Source organism: Hetaerina americana, unplaced genomic scaffold (assembly GCF_022747635.1).
Source record: "Hetaerina americana unplaced genomic scaffold, ioHetAmer1.1.p SCAF_3, whole genome shotgun sequence".
Classification (NCBI taxonomy): domain Eukaryota; kingdom Metazoa; phylum Arthropoda; class Insecta; order Odonata; family Calopterygidae; genus Hetaerina; species Hetaerina americana.
The window spans coordinates 532,427-552,641 of NW_027286874.1; the positions used below are offsets into that span (position 1 = coordinate 532,427).

A 20,215-nucleotide genomic window follows, 5' to 3' on the forward strand; every position below is an offset into this window, starting at 1 on the left:
CGCGGGAGAAATTTTTTCGGCCATTGTCGACGGGGTGAAGATGAACAATCGCGATTTCTTTTATTCTTCTTTTCATTACCCGCGAGTGAAAAAAGGAGGGGGGAAGGAAGGGGGCGGAGTGGAACGAGTCGCATGCGCATGCGCTCTGATTTATGCAGCGAGTGTGGGGATGCATATGTGTGCACCAAAGGTGAGGCGGGGGGGGAGGGAGCGGGGGGTGAGGGGGCGAGGGGGTGAGGGGGGGAGGAGGGAGGGAGGGAGATGAGAGGAGCGAGAGAGGGAGGGATGGCGGCAGTCGGCGGCAATCTCGGGAGTCGGAGTGAGTGTGTGTTCCCCGACGAACCTTCCACCCCGTGATTGCGTGCGTGAGTCCCGCGGGGCGGCGCTCGAGAGCGAAGAAGGCAGGCCGCCGCCAACGGCCCTCCGGAGTACCCACCGAGCCCCGCAGACGCCTTCGCCGAGAGAGAGACAAAGGACGAGAGCAGAGACGACTCCGAGAGATCAGAGGGTGAGCAATGGGAGAGTGGAGAGAGCGGAATAATTGAGAAACGGTCTCCGAAGAGTGTCTTACCCTTAAAGGGATCCTTACTTGCATGCATGGGCATCACCCCCCCCCCCACACGCGCAATAGAAAACGCTCGCGCTTGCGCACTCGTTCCTTCCGTCTTTGCTCGCTTGTTTCCTCGCAATTTGTCGCTTTGTTCGCGGGGGCGGTGGTGAGGGGAATGGGTATTTAATGGGGATTTCTATCCTCCTCTCCCCAATGACTTGATTACGCGGGGACGTTACCCAATCATGGGGGGAGGGGTAAAGGCATGGGTTGCTTCAAGGAGGCCGCTCCTCCACCCACCCAACGCGACCCCTCTCCCCCCCCCGGTCATTCGTCAGGGGTTTAAACGGTACGAGGCTGGAAATTTAGATGGCACGCGCTTTGTGGCGCGCGTGGGCTGCATGCCATTGCGGTGAGGGGGGCGGGGCGGAAGGGGGGTAGGGGGACGGCAATTTATAAGGGTGGACGTGACCGGAAGAGGGGTGCGACCTCCTACCCCCCCACCCTCCTCCACCCTCCCCATCGGCCCAAACATCCGGAGAGGAGCACTCGAATGCGATGGGGGGGGGGGGTGTGCGTGTGGCGACGAGTCACTACTTAGCCGGTCACGTGATCCCAGGAAGGGCTAAAGGGGCACCATAAAAGCACCCGAATATTTGTAAGCCTTCTTGTAATGTGCCCGTTATTGCGAGAGCACGAGGTGAAACATCGATTGAAGATTAGTAAAGGCATTCTAGTGATTAGCAGGGCGCTGTATTTTTCTGAGGCGGAGGAAGGGGAGGACATGAGAGGGGTTCCTCCGGACTTGCGGAGGAACCCCTCTCATGCCGCAGTTACAACATCCCACATATACATCTGGAAAATTGAAAGTATCCGGAGAATTCGAGAAAGTTTTCGTCCACCACCACTTACGGGAGAAGGGGTCACGCTCATCTGCATCGGCGACCATCTGGACATCCCGTCACGGCCGTCTCCCGCCGGTTTTATGGCCGACGGCTGGTTGACGGAGAAACACGTCGCCAATATAACCCGTAAAAATAATGAAACCTTATTTGTATCCCGTGAGATTAGTATGCTTGGGGGAGTGAGTAGAATCAATTAAGCTTCGCCGAGGTAAGTTTAAATTCCAATCACGTACAAGATTCTGACTCTGCCTCGCATTGTAAAAATTTACTTCTTACCTTTGGCATAAACGTCTGAGGAAGGAAAAGGGCTTCATATTAAGGAGAGTTATGCTATTTGATGCTTTTGAAGAATAAGGGTAGCAGGGACTCGAATCACCCAACAGATACGAGTATGAGCGAAGAGGAGTGAATGGCTTGAAGGGGTGGGTGAGTGGGTAATGGGGAGACCGAGAGAGAGAGAGAGAGAGAGTAAGCCACTGTTCCGAGGCACTGGGGATATTAGAAGTCTCAAGAGGAAGACGTAAGCATGTGTGAAACAATTTAAGAATGTTAGTGGGGGAAAGGAGTACGCAAGGACAGCGAAATATGGAATTAATCAATGACCCGGAATAAGTTTACTTTCGTGACCAGAATTTTGTTATTTTAGGGTACGTAGCCGAAAACGGAAGGGCTTTAAGTGCGTCGCGAACGTGGAAAGGATTAACTCTAGCGAGAGAAATGCATCCTGCAATTGATAGTTATAGCATCAGCGTATAATTTACAGGTTAAATATAATAAGAGATTTGGTTTGATACTCGTAATATTATTGAAGGACTCGACATTAATCAACCCAAAGTTCGATTAGTTGATATAGACGAGGGAGGAACTCACCACAACCTGAGTCCTCTCTTTACGGCGTGCGTTGAAGTGCGCCCACAAAGATAGTAATACGCGAGGGCCTGTTGACGCCTCGAGAAAGTACGCCTAGGGAAAAATCATGCTGTGAATCTATCCGTGCTTTTCATCGAAACATACCGCCATTTAAGTGAATCACGTGGGCACCACCACTGCGAGTGAACATTATCAACACATGTGTTATAAATTCGAGGAAATTACTCCATAGCGGCTATCCAGCAGCAGTTTATTTTTTAGGACGCGTCCACAGCTATGGTCAGTTTGCACCACTATCTAAAGGTTTACAACCTCAATTACCTTTTAATAAATTTATAAGTTAACATATGCATAAATATTGAAAACCGAAAATCTTAAAAAAAATGATGCCTTAGCTATAGTTTTCCTATTAGGCCCGTTTCCCTCAAATATCCTAAAACTCTACTTAAGGAGTTAGGGTCATCCTCTAAAATATTGTTTGGATCACCCCTTATTTTAAGAGACTCTATCCCTCTGGTATTTTTCGTACTGTGTCAGGATATATGGTTCATCGTCAGGGGCAGGTCGCATTCGTCGCAACGAGGTTGCGCTTTTTCCTCCGCGAAGAGGTATGAGTGTGTCAGGGTACAGGCATTTTATTTCCATTATTCTTCTGTTGTACCATACGTCTATCGCTTCTAATTTTATTTTCTATTGTGATCATATTATCCATGTATTACACTCGCAGGAAGCTATAACCCAAATACAATTTTTATGAAAATATTTCCAAATACCTGCATGGTATGTGCAGATTTCAAAATAAAGGTAAAACTCTTATAATAAAATCATTTTTCCTTCAAGTGTAATCGTAATTTGGCCCTGATATGACAGGTATTTCTTAATTAGTCTTCTGGAATTATTACTGTTGTGAAAACTAGACAAGTCTCATATTTTAAAGGAGAGAAATTTATTTCTAATATTCCTTAATAAATCTTCCCATTTGATAGAAAAAAAGTAATTCCTAATATCCGCACGGCAAAAGTATATGAGGGTAAGACAATTTCCAATTGAAGTATTCTAACGTAACAGTCGATTCTGTCTATACTTTGATTTCCCCGTAATATCTTTTATTCCACGAATCGCGTGTCGTCCACCTCACCACCCGTATCTGACTGTTTATCGCTCCAAAGACGACTGATTCCGAAAAAAGATCAAAAATGTGTAAACACTGCAAGGATTAGACAAACCTGAATCCTTAAAGCCCTTCCGTAGATGACTTCAACATTTTTGGCAATAAGACTTGTATTTGTCTTAACTTCAAAGACCCGCGCGAGAGGAAAAGAAGCACCTTAATAGTAGGGAATGTATTTCGCCCATTAAAGCGACCTTCATTTTGCTTTTTGTTCGATGAACATGTTTAAGTGCAAGTCAGGAGCAATAGACGGATCGGGGATTTTAAATTGAAACTAATTGAAGTGACTCGCTTCACTTAAACTGGGTCACCCCGAGGCAGTGCTGACCATCATTTTTAACTGAAGGGTACCCGGACACCCTATAAAACGCTTGCGGGATAAAGCCGGACTCCTGTTTGGAAATGCTGTGCTCGCGAATGTATCTGCGTATATAAATTATTCCGTTATTAAGATATCAAATAATAAAACGTACATTGAATTTCGTAATGCCCTGTTCTGCTTAGCATTCAATGCGACCTTATTCTAAGAAGAATTTGTAAGAGCCTGCACAGAAAAACTGACTCGATTCTTATATTGTCGACGAATGAATGGATGAAAAGGCTAGACAATTCCTCGTCCGTTTGACTGCCTGCCGCTTAACTGAACCAATTAGCTTAAGAACCCTGAGGGCCGAGTGATAGCGTAAAAAAAGTTTTCAATTAGAGACCTTTTATGGTCACGCTGGAGAATAGTAGTTCTTCAAACCTTTTCCCAAATGTTGATGAGATTTTTCACGAATCAAGTCACCGCTTCTCGAGTATCTTTAGTCATGAAACCCTCTTGAATATATGTCGTCAGTCTCGTTTGTCTTTCTCGTAACCATTTAGGTTATCACTTACTATGCACAACATAAACCATACCAGAATGGGACAAAAGGGAAATATACTATCACGTACTTCTCTTTCCTGATTATGCAGAATTGACCGGAGAAAATAAGTTACTGTATCAATAAATTTCTTTCATTTAATGCGTCCGGAGAGTTTTCTATCAAATGAATGATGTAGCTGCAATATGCACTTGTTGGTCAAATAGGAAATAAGCGCTTTATCCAGACTCCGCTATATGCAGTAATATTACATAATGGAATCAAAATGAAGTTGTATGTGCCAACTCAAAGAACACTTGATGGACGAAATCAGCTGATTTATTTCAATTGCACCACCCGACATGTTGCGGGGCAATTTTGCTCCGTGAAAGAGAAAGAAAACCGAATCTAGAAGGCGTCTCTTGATACCAATGATGAAAATTAGTACTGGAACAGTTTTTCTTGGCATCTTCATCTGATCCTATTTCGCGATGAGCCAAAAATTCACCCACGGGCCAAAATTAGTCACCAGAGTCGAATTTGCGGCCAAGTCAGGCGGCAGCTTTACATAGATTCTGTGAAAAAGGTGACCCACTCGATCACTTCATCTTCAGACATCTACATAATACCCCGCAAGCCGCCTAAGGGACGTATGGCGGGGGTGTTAGGTCATCTCCCGTAAAAGGGAATAAAACCACATGCAAAACCAACAAATTAATGCAAACCTACACCCACAGAGGTGTATATATTCATGCGAAAACCTTGTTAACTTACACACATGCAAAAACATATTCTATCATCTAACATACACATGCACGCACGAATGTAGGAAAAACATATTCCATAATATGCAAATTAGAATTGAAAAGTAAAGAGGGGAAATTCTACTATCACATGGACATCTAACTTATGGCCTCCGCCCCTAAGGCACAGGTAGGGATTGTGACACAAAGCAGCAGGCAGCCAGCGGAGGCGTCCCTCCGCAGTAAGAGACGAGGTACGGGAGGAGAAGCTTAAAAAGAGCCTGACTGCAAAGAGCCCTACATATTTAATGACAGTCCCACGCGGGCATACGAAAAGATATTTGGCAACAAAACACACGATTTTGATTAAAGTGCATGCATTTGAGTAAAACTAATTATTATTCCCTAGACGCTGTGAGTGGCAATTGGGATTTTCGCTATTCCTAAACATACAATTGCTATCCCGTATTATCCGTGGGGAGGTATCTTTGAGTCTGCTAGTTCTGGCATCTATTCACTGAATTTTATATTCATGATCTTCGGTCACTTGGCTGAATGGATTCATAGCTCATTTAAAAAACTTGTATTTTTGCTTATCAGGGAAGTTCTCGGCGAAGCCAATCAGGATTTAACACAATGCAAGTTAATTTGAGGAACAATTCAATAATTCATGCGCTTATCCAAAAAGCATTCTGAGGACTCTTTCTGCATTGGAAAGTGGTTTAGATTGCATGAACATGAATTGCCACTGCTCCCAAATACATAGTTTTCTGTGGTGTGTACCCTGACCCTGCTATTGGCAAAAAAAACTCCGCCGTGATCCCTCTCTGGAGAATAAGAGTAATTTCGAACGCTCTCAAACCGAATAGGGTATTCTGGTCCTCTTGGTCGTTAGGGCCGTCGAGTAATAGTCTGCTTAGATCTGTCTTCCAGAGGGGAAGCTTAGGAGTAAAGTCCTCCCTCCAATAGAATAACATTCTATTATCATCTTACCAATATTGACCACATTTGAAGTGAAGTCTCTGGAAACCGATTGCTCATATTTATTCAGTTGATAAAGGTTTTTTGACTTTTCCAGCAGTTTGACAATTTTTATTCGGCTTCAAATTCTCTTAAATGATAGATAGCGGGAGCTGAGAGGCAAAATTTATTCATTCATTAAACCGAATTCATATGGATACAAGGAATAATGTATGTCTTTGCTCAACTCTTCTGACAAAGAACTTCCTTATTCTCCCTCATTTATTTTATGATTTTCTCTTTTCAGTCCGCTCACTTGGAAACGGTATTGCCAATGATGTTCGACTTCAAATTCACTCCAAACCTTATCTCCTCTAGAACTCACGCCATTCTTTATCATGTACTCCAATCACCCAACTCAATGAGAGGAAAAAAGCAGCGATTTCCGATCAAAACCAGAACACGTGATATGGGTCTCTGCTCAGGAGAGAGGAGGGCAAATGAACTCGTTAAAGAAAAGCAGGAAACTAAGGAGGTTACCCATAGCATTTTTATAAACGAAAATTGAGATTCATTTAATCGTAGACGTACTTATGTCATTTTCAATTCTGCATCAAAGAACAGTTTTAGGGGCTGCGGCATTTTTTTCCATCCAAGTGCATGCTGGTGGATGCACCAGACACGGCGCATATCGAGCTTCCGAAGTCAGTTCTCCAGCAAAAGCGCGGGCGGTTTCTCTCACCCATGGTGCTTCACTAGGAAAAAAAATAATTCAGCCATCTCATTCCTTTAAAAAAAACGTACGACGGTTGTTGAGTTAAAATTATTTTCACTCATTGACTATCGTTCCTCTGCAAATACAGATATTTATTGTGGCTTGAACATGAAACTCTAAAAGCGCCGAACATGACACAGAAAATAAAGAACATGAAATTCTATAAGTTGCAGAATTCCTGCCTTTGATGAATGATTTTTAATATCGATAAATACGAGCATATGGCACCATAACGTCCATCATCCAACTCCATCGAGTGAACATTGAGGTGAGCCGTTATTTACAAAAGGCTCGTTTATGCTAGTATAATTTATGTGTACCGTATATATTTTCACCCTGAGTCTACTGGGTTAGATATTTTTTCGGTGGACCGCAGCACTACCCGTTGATACGCCTCTGCTTCCAATTTAACTGGCCAACCACAAAATATCCTTGAACACTCAGCCGCAAATCACAGTGACTCGTTTTTCTTCTCTGCATACTCTCTGCTTCACTGAATTCCATCCAAAATGCCTATTCTTTACCTCCCTCCACGTCCCAGGATTCTCGACTCTATCACCATTTGGAGAATCACATTTCCGATATTGCCAGCACCCGATTATCGCCCTGCCGTCTTCGAATTTGTCCCCAATGCCGTTGCTGTCTCTCATCTTCCACCGCGTCTAGAACTTCACCACTTGCTTTCCTTTCCGCTTATTTGATTTGTCTCATAATACTCTGCACCCATATTTCAAAATCCTCTTGCTTCCACGATTAAGTTTCCAAGCCATGCAAAAATACGCTGCTCCACATTAAATTCTTACCTTGTCTTTTCTGTCCATCTTTACCTAATGCGCCTGTCATCAATTCCTTAATGAAATGAATCAATTTTTTGTACAATTTACTTACCGAACTCAATCTTACTTACCTGCTACTTATTGGCACAAAAGTTCTCATTGCAGTTTGTCTTCTGGTCTACATTTTACCCATAGTATTTAAGTATCGTTAAGAATTTATTCCATTTCAAAATGTTACGTGCAAGTGAACGTCATGTCTGATAAAGGCTGTAAACATGTGGAATGCATAAATCAATTGTTTATGCACTGAAAAAATGCTATAAATGTGAGTTTTCAAGGTCATGTAATTGACAACCATCAGTGAATGATGAATTATCTCATTAGAATTATAAAACACATTCCGCGAAGCTGTGTACTTTAGGTGTACCAGCGGACCCAGATGGTTCCAAGGAACTGACCTCGTTTATTATTACCATCTTCCGATGCATGCATTTCACATGGCAAACTGATTTGGTACGAGGTGAGCTCCAGCCTCACTAACCAAACTTCAGGTTGATGACTGACTACAGATTCCTCATGAATACGTATCACTCGCTCGATTTCTACAAAGGAGGGAACCAAAAGAGGTCCTCATGGATCGGACGAGAAACAGTTTACTCTACTCCGACGGGAGACACTGCGAAAGTAAAAGAGCTATCTGAGAAGGTCATCTGGTGAACCACGCCAACACGTCCCCACCACTATCGAAGCGAAACGACGCCAACACATATTTTATTATCGGTTAAGGTCGTTAGATTAGGTTACTGCGCACTTTTCAGCAGCACCTAATGGAGGGCCACAGACACTCTCCCGGACTGACAGACGACTCGCCCGGCGAGGCAGTGCGCGGACACCCCGCTGGGGCGATTTCGCCTTTTTCTGATTTCAGAATAAGGTACCACTCCCACAGATCTTAAAGGGCTCGGAAAATAGTAGAAGCGAAGTTAATTTACACGCGCCCGCTCCTTGTATAAGTAAATGGGATCCTCACTAAGTTGCATTAATTGCCGAATTGGATCGCGTGCAGTGTAGAGGAGCTAGATTTGTAAAACGTTGTTGTGATGAACGTAGTAGCTTATCCATAATATTAGAGCAGCTAGGCTGGGAATCACTCACGGAGCGAAGGTTAAATTACAGATTGGAAGCTCTTGCATAAATTGGAAGAACGTCTCTTATGCAGTGATATTGAAAATGTATTAATACCCCCATCGTACTACGGTAGGAGAGATCATGTCAATATAATTAGAGAGATTAAGTGTAGAACAGATAGATTTAAGGTCTCATTTTTTTTACGAACGATAGGGGATAATAATACCATTTTTCGACCGCGGTATTGTCATGTTCGGGTAAAATTATTCTGGTGTGCATTCAACCCCGGCCATACCTGTACAATCAAGCGGGTATATGTTTATAAATAAATAAATAAAATAAATTTATAATTTTCATGAAGGAGGGATTTGGTAAGAAGACATCGTTAGATCAGCATTGAACCTGGTACCTAAAACACAATGAAGGCAGCATTGCAAGAGAACGCTTGGACCATAGTTTTAACTACGCAAGTGGCGGAGGTCGTGTTTACACAAGTGAGGACATAGCAGTAATGAAATCCACGATTAAAAAATAATAGAATATCTAATCATTAATTCTAATTGACTTTAAACTCGAGCCAGAGGTAACCTATTGATTGATATTGTTTTAATTCGGCCATAATTTCCCAGTTAAAATATTACCCTTCCTTCCGGATAAGTAGTAACGATAAGATAGAACCGATGACTACCTGAGAGTTCGTAAGTTTAAAACGGTACTTTCAGAAACGACATGGCGAACAGAAACCAAATTGATAAGTTACCTTATCGTTTTACTGTTAACCGTAAGTAATGTGCCGTTCAAACTTTCGAACAGAGGTATCGCATTTATGCTATGGAGCTTAAGTTTCATTCGCATAACTTTTGAGGTAATTTTTAACAAAACCAAAACAACCAAAATACATTTATTTAGATTATAAACGTATTAAGAAATGCATTTGGCAGTTCTGGGGATATGGCAGGATTTTTAGAGACAGAGTGGCATTCAGAGATCATGCAGAGTTTTTATTGAGAGTGGGAAAGTATAATGGACATATTATAAGCGGGCGTGATAAAACGAAAAATATGCAACATTTCTCTGCCTTCCCAAGAAAGTAGTCATGAAAGGAAAAACTTCGTGACATGAATATAAAAAATAGGTCATTCGAAAACGTTGATAGCCGTTCGCTCAAATGATAAGTTGTTATTTTCAAATCGCCTCTCAAATGACTCTTTGGGCGTTGACGTCCATTTGGAGAGAATAAAGTGTGTGGAACATGAAGTATTTCATACGATGAATGAAAATTATACGATATTCAAATAAGTAAGCCAGAATAAACCAATTATCATGATAGCCGACTCAAGTTGTATTCTGGAAGGTATTTATTCACTCTTAAATTCGTAAAAGCCGTTGGATAGCGTGCGAAGCCAAGTCACTGAAGCCGTCACCGTCAAACTTTTCTGAGGAAAACGTGGGAAATATTCACAATCAAGCCTACCGCGATGGAGACATTGGGAAGGGATCGAGGGTCCATTTATATTCCCTTAAACTTTCGTACCACGCAAGGGCAGGTTTGCATGAGTTGAAGGTGACAGCGGGGAGGAGGGGAAATGTCAAGAGATGCCAGAATTCGTCCATCGGCGACGGTTGAGTCCATGCTGATGTCTCTAATTTGTCCCCATCAACACCGCTTCAGGCCCAGTAGGAATCATCACTTAAATAATTAAATAGTACTGAATCCTACTCCTATCGTATCTCTACAATTATAAGCCTCGCATAACGCTATTGATATTAAACACCATGACACCTCGCATTACAATAAGTTCTTCTTCGATATGAGACCCGTTGCGATGCGATGTGTTAAATATCAGGTTTTACGCGAGCAGCCCACTACTTTCACAGAAGTGAAACTATCACGCCCTGACCAGTAATGTGAATATCAACTGGCTAAATTTGTTATACGTGATAAGACTTCCCGTGTCCTTAAGTTGCTAGAACTTTCATAATTCTTCAAATGTGTATAAAATAGAGGGGAAAATGTTAGGCAAACGAGGGAGGGGAAGGTACAGGATAGGGATGTTGGATGGGATAAAGGGAGGAAGAAAGTGCTCAGAGATGAAGAGGGACCTGGTGTAGAGTAGGATGTTGTGTTTTGCTAGGGGCCACAAATTATTTAATTAGTAATTACGTCCATCCCAAAACCTACCTTAACCGGTAGATTACCTAATTATCTAAACATATATTAATGCAACAATTTCAGAGCGTAAAAATCATTCGCCTTGACTGGGACTCGAACCCAGATCCCTCAATATCCGGTCGAGTGCTTTAGCCACTTAAGCTACCGAGGCGTTTTTTAAACATATATTACCTGTATATATATATATATAATTATATATATAGTTCGACTTGATAGGTCACTCAATACAAACCCCGACGGCGTGTGACATTTCACACATAGGTTTGGGGGGCCAGCTCCTTTCCCAGTGCCGCCTGCGATTTTCCAGGAAGTTACCCGATCAGTAGTCCAAAGCTCTACCCCTCTACTAGATACAGTACATTAGACTTGTAGAACATGTATAATCAAATTTCGATTAAGTTGCAAGTATAAAGCTATTTCAGGGAAAGGGGATGCTTTCTAATGGAAAAAGTATGCGATACACTATTCTTTCTTCCTAGAGCAATGTATCAAATGAAAAATCCTAATATCTATGATAAATCATTGCATTTAGTGTTTTTGCCAGAGAAATTAATTATTTTCACGCAAATGTATTTTTTTGGTAAGTAATAGATTTGTTTTTCGCGTATAATTCATGGTCATTGACGCAACCTAAATCTACTGGTGTAGGTAAAATTCACCGAACGCAAACCAAATCGTTGCTTGTGATCGCCAAAGAAAGTCACTCAAAGGGCGTTATGCAATAAATAAATAATGAACTAAGGAAGTGGTTTTACTTAAGTTAATTCACCATGGCAACCAAGTTATTTATCCAAGCTGTTGTGCGGTGAGAAGCTCTGCGTCATTTCGCTGAAGTAGTAGAGATAAGACGCAGACTGATAAAACAAGAGATAAAGGAACTGCGGCTCTCTTCGTTCTCCCTTGCAGAAGAATTATTAATCAGAGAATTCTCAAAAAGAGAGACCAGAGAAAGTTTCAAGGAGGAGCACGTGGGAAAATATAAATATAACGTGAAGTCCCGAGGGCGAGGAAAAAAGTTTCATTTCATTCGCCGACGACACGCACACACGCACATATTGATGAATATTTTTGATAAAGAGTAGTAGGTAAGCAATTTTCGCCTGAAATACGAGTATTTTCATATATGAAAGCCTTTCATATATGAAGACCTTTATTAGGTACCACATTTGAAAAACCAACGTAGTTAAGGTTAGCTAATTCGTCTGTGTGCCACAGACCTCAGAAAATTGAAAGAGATATGCAAGTATGGTATTCAGCTTAAACAGTTTCTGGCGTCATGCGGAAGAATTTCCACCAAGCGACGCCAGGAACTGTTTCATTTATAGTATTCGGATTATATATTTCAAAGATTGTAATTTTTTAATCTTGATAGCAACTATGCAGCAGAGTAAGTAGAAAGTAAAACTCTAATGCGATTTTGACTTGTAAAAAGTGAAGCTTTAGCATGCAAATATAACTATAAACACAGTAATTAACCCGAAGGTCGGTTTGGTTGGTGATGGCCGGTGTTTGGCCGATGTTTGGTAGATGAGTTCATCCAGTACTAAGGCCGACGGCGTGTGAAACTCACACATCAGGGTAGGGGGGGCAGTTCCTTTCCCTGTTTCGGTCATGGGTCCCAGGAAGATCTGGTACCCGAAAATTCACATAGCTTGGTTAGAGCTGCAGGTACCCAGAGAGGCTTGTCCGGGAATCGAATTCGGGCCCTCCGGTCGGTAGTCAAACGCTCTACTGTACGTAATATTACTCTGGAAACCATCAGTTCCCCCCAAGCTGTGTGATTTTTCGGGTAGTAGATCTCCTTCCTGGAAAGCCATAACCGGCACCCTACTGATGCATGCATTTCACAGGCCGTTTTTTATACAATATGCATAATTCTTTTACATAAAATTTATAGATTTTAAAAATAATATTGGGGGAGCTCCACCATCACCCACCAAACTGACCCTGGGGTTGATTGCTCTGTAACCATAACCGGCTCAGGGAAAGGAACTGGCCCCCTACCCTGAGTTGTGAATTTCACACGCCGTCGGACTTAGTACTGGGTGCCATCGCCTACCAAACCGATCTTCGGGTTGATTACTGTGTTTATGGTTTATATATATGTATATATATATGCTTTTCTCATTAGCTAATATATATGTACATATATAAATATATGTATATAAATGCTTTTCTCATTGCCCACAAATATACAGAATTCAAATTGAATTATCGTAATGCTGCCATATACGATGTAGTATAGTTATCATATTAATGATTAATTCGATCACTTAAAAGGTTGAAATACAGTTCGTTAAATAAGATCATATTAATGGCGTGCTGTGGTGTTTGGCTTACCTTTTCTAAGGAAGCTTTCAATATTTGCAATGAGACCAGTATTAATTATGTGAAAATGTAAATGAATTGCTTTAATTTTTAGCTGAGAAACGCGCCAATTACTGCTTATTACTGTCATTCTTTCCTTCACGACGAGATATTGGATAATTTTCAAAATTCAATATATTATAGCTTAAAACACTAAATTTTCCACTCTTAATGTTAGAATAAGTATTAGAAATTTCTTCACAATAAAGAAAAATTTAATAATGTTTGAGGTGATGGCGTTCTTAATAGAATGGAAGTTTTTGAAAGTATTCATGGTACTTTAAATAATATTTTCAAGGTATCAGAAGTGCTCTTTAGACCTCATGTTAAACAAATTTTGTTTAAGGGCCAATTACGGGATATTACGGGATATTGAGCTAAGCACATATACTAAAACTCCGAAAAGGTAAAGTTTTTTTTAGGGTTGCATTTAGAAAAGTTTAAAACTGTTTTGGAATCATCCACTTGAGGATAGCAACATCATCTTGCATTAATTTTGCGTCGGCCCCGACGGCGAATGATGCCATTATCCCTGCATCAGTGGCTCCTACAAAGCGGAACTCCACCCCCCGAGGGCGGGTACTCTGGTTTAACCACACCCCTGTGGTGACGTAAGCAAGCGGTGAAAAAACTCAATTTTGTTCCGTGAACTTTTGATAATATTCACGTAAATATCAAAACCATTAATATTATTTAACGTTGAAAAGCTGTATGAAATTCCTATGTGATAGTGTTGTTTTTTTTCACGCAGGTAATATAAATTGCCAGCGTGGTGAGTTTGAGGCGAGCAACACTCCGAGTTCGAAAAACACATATTTCGCGCGCGTTTCATAAGAGATATTTTGAAAGCTTTTTTAAAACTCTTAATTTAGCAAAGAAAAATGTATTTTCTCAGCAAATTCATCATATACTACCTTGATCAAAAATTTCCCGGAATTTATTCAGAAAATTAAAAATACAAGTTTATTCATCTAAATCTATATTGTCCCCTTCAAAGTAATCCCCATCGACTGCAACACACTTATGCCAGCGCTTGATCCAATCCTCGAAACATTTTTTATATTCGGTTTTCGGTATGTCCATCAGTGCTTCCTGCGATTTTTCCATTACTTCCTCTCGGCTGCTAAAACGCGTTCCCCGTAATGGTTTTTTAACTCGATTGAACAGAAAGAAGTCACAGGGAGCCAAATCAGGTGAATTCGGTGGCTGTTGGATGGTATTTGTTGCATTTTTCGTCAAAAAATTACGAATAATGATAGCACTGTGCGACGGTGCGTTATCATGGTGCAAAATCCACGAGTTTTCTGCCCACATTTCTGGTCTCTTTCGGCGAATTGCTTCACGCAAACGTCTCATAACGCCCAAATAATACTCTTTGTTTACTGTCTGGCCTTCTGGCAAAAATTCATGATGCACTACACCGTTGTAATCCATGAAAACCGTCAGCATTGCCTTCTTTTTTGACTGAAAACGACGTGTTGTTTTTTTGGTCTCGGCTCATTTGGTGAACGCCATTCACTTGCCTGATGTCTGGATTGCGTGTCGTACTCATAAACCCACGTCTCGTCCCCAGTAATGATCCTTTTGATGAATGTGGGATCGGATTCAGCCTCGCAAATCATGTCTTTTGCGACGTCAACACGGTCTCTTTTTTGCATGAAATTGAGGTATTTTGGCACCAACTTTGCTGCTACACGACGGAAACCCAAATCATTAACCACAATGTCTTGGGCGGATCCATAGGCAATGTTCAAGTCCTCCGCTATTTCTCTGATGGTTAATTTGCGGTTATTGACCAACATTTCTTTTACTTTATCAATTTTTTCACCGACTTTCGATGTCGATGGTCTGCCACTGCGTTCATCATCTTCGATTGACTCACGACCACTTCTGAACCGCTCGTGCCACTGGTAAACGACCGTTTTTTTTAGAGAATCGTTGCCGAAACACTTTTCCAACATTTCCAACGTCCGTCCTCGTCTTCTTTTTTGCCAAAACGTTCCCTCTTGACGCTTGGCTTGCAGCTGCCCGATGATTTAATCATTCAGCTGCTGTGTTTGCGGCTTCTTAGCCCGTCGATGAAGGAAGGTCCAATCAACTCCTTTTCCTTTTCAATGGTGGTTGGTCGTCGTCCCGTCCCGTTGCTGCTCTTGGGCGTTTGTGCCTTTCCCAGGAGACAGGTTTTAAGCCGCCGATCGACCGCAAGTGCTCTTCTTTTTTGCCTTCAAGCTCCTCGTAAAAGGCCGTCGCGCGAGTCTTGATGACATCTCCAATGGGCGCAGTTTCAGTTAAGGCGTGGAGAATTTCTGCGGCATAGTTCCAGCCAAGCCCAAGTACACTGTTGAGTGCCCCTCTTTCCGTTACCTCCAAGTGGTGGAAGGCCGTCTGAGTCATTCTGCCACTCCATGCCGGTGAAGCGTACATCAAGATTGGGCGAATTGCCGCCACGTACAGATACGTCTTTGTCTTGATAGAGAGGGACGGTGAACGCAGCAGCGGCGAGAGTTGTAGTCGTCTTCCTCTTGCCTTCCTGGTGGCAGCGAGGGCGTGACTTTTGAATGTCAGTCTTTTATCCAGTATCACGCCTAGATAGGTCACCTCTTCCTTCCATGGCGCCTCCTCGGTGCCCACGAGGATTTCTCCTGGTTCTCGCAGTCCTCCAGGTGAAAAAAGAATCGTCTGTGTCTTTGCGCTGTTGACGCTGATTCGCCACAGGGCGTACCACTCCAGCAGTTTGTCTACTGCTCGCTGTAGGTATGTTGCCGCCATGTGTGCTCTCCGCGAAGTGGTCACTATTGCTGCGTCATCCGCATACAGGGCAACCATGGTATGTCGTCCAAGGTCTACCGGGAGGTCCGCCGTATATAGATTAAAAAGTATCGGTCCGAGCACCGATCCTTGCGGCACGCCTGCGTGGACCTGTTTCGGCTGTGACAGCGCGCGTCCCCAGGCTCCAACGTCCGTGCGCCACTAAATCCGTTTTTTACGCAAAATTTAATACAAGTTCGTTGTTGCAAATTTAAATCCATTTCTGCAATTGTAAAAAATCGCCAACACACACAGAGATAGATGTACTCTTGGCTACGTAACTTTTGCAAATGTCAAGTTATGACACTAAGATTTAAAGGGAATATCAACAACAGATGTACCAATTTAACAAAAAAACAGAACTCAAATCGGAACGATGGGAGCGCCACACGGTGGTTATTCCGGGAACTTTTTGATCAAGGTAGTATTATTGCCTTAAAATATTTATTCGTATTGACAGATAGTTGTTAACGGTAAATCGATTATTTTGACGCCATTAGTATAATAATTATATAAGGACGTTGATGAAGATGAGGCTTCAGGAGATAACTAAGGAGATGTTGTTGAAAAGAGAGTGGTTCAGAGAGTTATGACCATGAAAAATCTGCAGAAGCTGTGGTATCCATGCTGATCACACAAAACTCCAAGAACGTACACGAAAGAACATGCCAATAGTTGTAATACATAGCGACATGGTGTTCGGCGTCGTCTTATCTCTCATTCGAGTTTTCAGTTCAATAAATGGGTAAATTTCAAAGTCATTTTATCCAACATTTCTGAAACGTCTATATAAAAACGTCACTTTATAGCATGATTAATGGCTGCATGCATTATTTCATTTTCATTGTACCATTAAATGCTTTGATTATCGTTCGTCTCATTCGAGATACAAAACTCGGCTCTGGTCGCCGGAATAGAAACTCCGATTATATTTGCTGAAAATAGCTGCATCTGTGAACTCTTAAAGTTTATGTGTATCATTTCAAGAATTATGAAAATACACTCCTTAAACGAGACATAAACTAAAAGAATACAATGAATGCCCATAAAATGCAAAAGAATTATAATCACCATGTGTTTCGTTTCCATGGAAGGGAATTTCAAATGATTGAGTTACTAACTTCAGTGATCTCAAACAAACCGGACCACTAACAGGCTGCTGCACCTAAACTCAACTTACCCCCTCTCCCCTCCCTTACTCCCCTCTCGGAGCCAGACTATATAAGTTGAAAAATGTTGATGCACGTTATCTGATGATGATGAGGAGCATCAAAACCATGGTCGTGTAATATTAAATCTTTTTGGTGGAAATGTCAAGTTTCTTTTTACCCTCATAATGAAGGAATTCCACAAATTTTAAACCTGAAACTGTTATGTTATCTCAAACAAAATTTGTATCAAAGATTTCCATTGCCCTCAAGTGACACTATAGCTGATGGTGATCTCCCTCCACGCTTCTTCGATTGAAATAAATGCCATTCACTTTGAACTTCATTTAAATGAGTACGAGCATCAATTGTAATGGTCTTACCATTTCATACTACCCTCTTTAAATGTCCTCTGTAGCAATATGAGCAATGATTTCTGAGGAGATCAATTAAGTAGTAGTATTTAGGAGAGGCGACCGACAGCTGAGGTCATTTGCGCCATTAAGGATGGGCAGGAAAGGCGAAGAGAAACCCGGCGTCGGCATTAGCCTACTCTTAACAAAAGGCGGCAAGGTCCGCAGCTTAACGGCCCATCCGACGGACGGCGTACCTTCCACAAAGCACCTCAAGCAGGGATCGAGACACCACTGAAAATCATTGGACGCCGCCGGGATCCGAACCCGGGCCCTATGGGTGAGAATCAATTACGATAGCCACCGCAGTGAGGAGATCAATTAATTTTAATAAAATTTTTAATGTAGTATCATCTGCATTACAGATATATGTATGCTGAAATATTTAATAGAATTCACTGAATACAAAACATGCGCGTTTATTATTCCATTACCATTTTTGAACAAAAATTTCAAAGCATAAAAATCATTCGCCTTGGCCGGGATTGCAAATGATTTATATGCTTTGAAATGTATGCATTTTAATGCTCACATATTAGCATTTTCGCTTAAGACGCAACGTAAAAATTCTATGCATGCCAGGGAGAGCTCCGAGGTGACCTTTAAAAGCATCATCAAAAAGTTTATCTGTTAAAAAAAAATCCAAGGTAAAATTTAAAATTTATGGATAGAGGTTTTTGTGCTCCATCGGCAGTCCGTAAATTATGATCTGTTACAGGAAATTTTAAAAATTGGCCATTCTCTCTCTCTCAAATACACGCATATACACACCTATAATTGGAAGGAAATTAGTGTCAGTATCTTTTTAAACGCCGTCTTCTCGGGATTCGGGACAGCATTTAGAATGAATGGACACGCGAGGGTCACGCGGGGCCTCGCTCCAATCACGAATCTACTTTCGTCAAATTCTCGAAACGTAAGAACTCCTGGTGAGAAGAATTCACGAAAATCCACACATTGGAATGCCCGCGGTACATAGGGAAATATCCAGTCACGAAGATAGAGTATGATTAGTTAACGACCTACTGGTAACCTGTAAATACAATCCAAAAGTGGTGCGAGACATTAGAGCTAAAATAAAATTTGAATAAATGTGTCTCGATAAATTTTTGGAGGAAGAGTATTTCACCCGAAAACACAAACTACACAGGAAACCAACATAACAAACGTAGAATCGGTAAAATACTTGGGTGCCTACGATAACTACGAGAATGAACAAATTAAAGAGAGGAACGCCGAGTGAAGTCGTGAAGAAAAGATTAGTAAAGACATGATTTGAGGTGTAGTACCGTGTGTGTGTTAGATGGACTCTGGCGCAAGAGGATGGGGTGCATGCGCGAAGAATAAACTAAGATGTAATTAGGAAAGAAAGGAAGACTAACAGCAAAGTCTCCAATATGGTGAGAGAAGAGCTTCTGGCTAAAGTCAGGGGAAGGAAAGAAAATTGGATGCAGGAAATATTGATAGGGATGCCAGCAAGGCCATGATTGAAGGCGGAGAGAACGTTAGGTAATCTTTAAAGAGGACGTAGGAGGAGGGAGGTTAGTACGGCAACGAGGCATGTAGAATGCGCAGTAATCTGAAGAGGGCAAGGGCTAACAAGGGAGGTGTGTCGAAAGGCAGTAGCCAAGAGTAGAAGACAGCAGAGTCAAGCATTGGCAGAGGGTAGGAAGGCAAGAACACCAGATATTCTTAACAAAAATGTCAGGAAATGGACAGAAGAAACATAAGAAAAGGTCATGAGGAAATGTAGGAGGAGTATTAATTAAAACCACTATCGGGGCCTACGCAAATATTCTGCTTGTGGAGGAGATACGATATGAGCATCATCCAAAAGCAAAAATACGTGGTTAAAATGCGCCTTGACGAATTCGGAAGATTTAAGTAAAGATTTATTGTCATTATGTGCAGTTTAAAGTTCCTCTGTTTGTATACCTGTATTTAAGATTTTACGCCTTGACTGGATCCTACTACCTTTAAGTATACGTAGATGGATCAACTTTTCGAACGATTCCTCTGGCATCGCTATACTCTACAACCTACCAATCACTGACAAATTGCTGAAATTGACAAAGTGATATTTATATATTTTTACCTCTAATGTTATTTAACAAAAACATTTGAATATGAGTGAAAACTGTTAATTCAGCTTAATCTTCGAATGCGGCAGTGGACGTCATTGTAACTTAATAATTTTGAGAGTAATTGGAATATGTGGGTCAATCCGTAAGTCCCCATTAAAAAATATAGGAAACAAATTATTTCTGGTGTTTTTTTTATTTTTAAACATACGTTTAGTCCTCTTTTACCTCTATACACTTTTCCCAACGTTTCTTTAACTTTTTTAAGCCGCCCAAAAAGTCGAATTTCGGAAGGCCCTCAAAAATAATTTTATTGTATCTCCTAAATAAACACAACCCAACATCCTACTCTGAAACAAGCCATTCTTCATCTCTGGTTACTTCCTTCCTCCCTTCAATCCGTCCAACATCCCGGTCCTATTCCTGCCCTTTCCACGATTGCCTCAGATTCTCCCCCCTATCACAGTCTTCAATATCTCATTGTCGATCAGAGCAGTCTGCA

At 41.6% G+C, this 20,215-nt stretch overlaps 1 protein-coding gene across 1 annotated transcript in view; it reads left to right on the forward strand.

Annotated features, from left to right (window-relative positions):
• Window positions 1–285: 285 nt before the first annotated feature.
• The window catches only part of LOC139690775 (globin-like), a 104,629-nt gene continuing 84,699 nt past the window's right edge, over window positions 286–20,215 (forward strand). The window contains exon 1 of the mRNA XM_071588333.1: window positions 286–508. The gene's annotated coding sequence lies outside the window, so the exon portion shown is untranslated. The remainder of the gene's footprint in view (window positions 509–20,215) is intronic.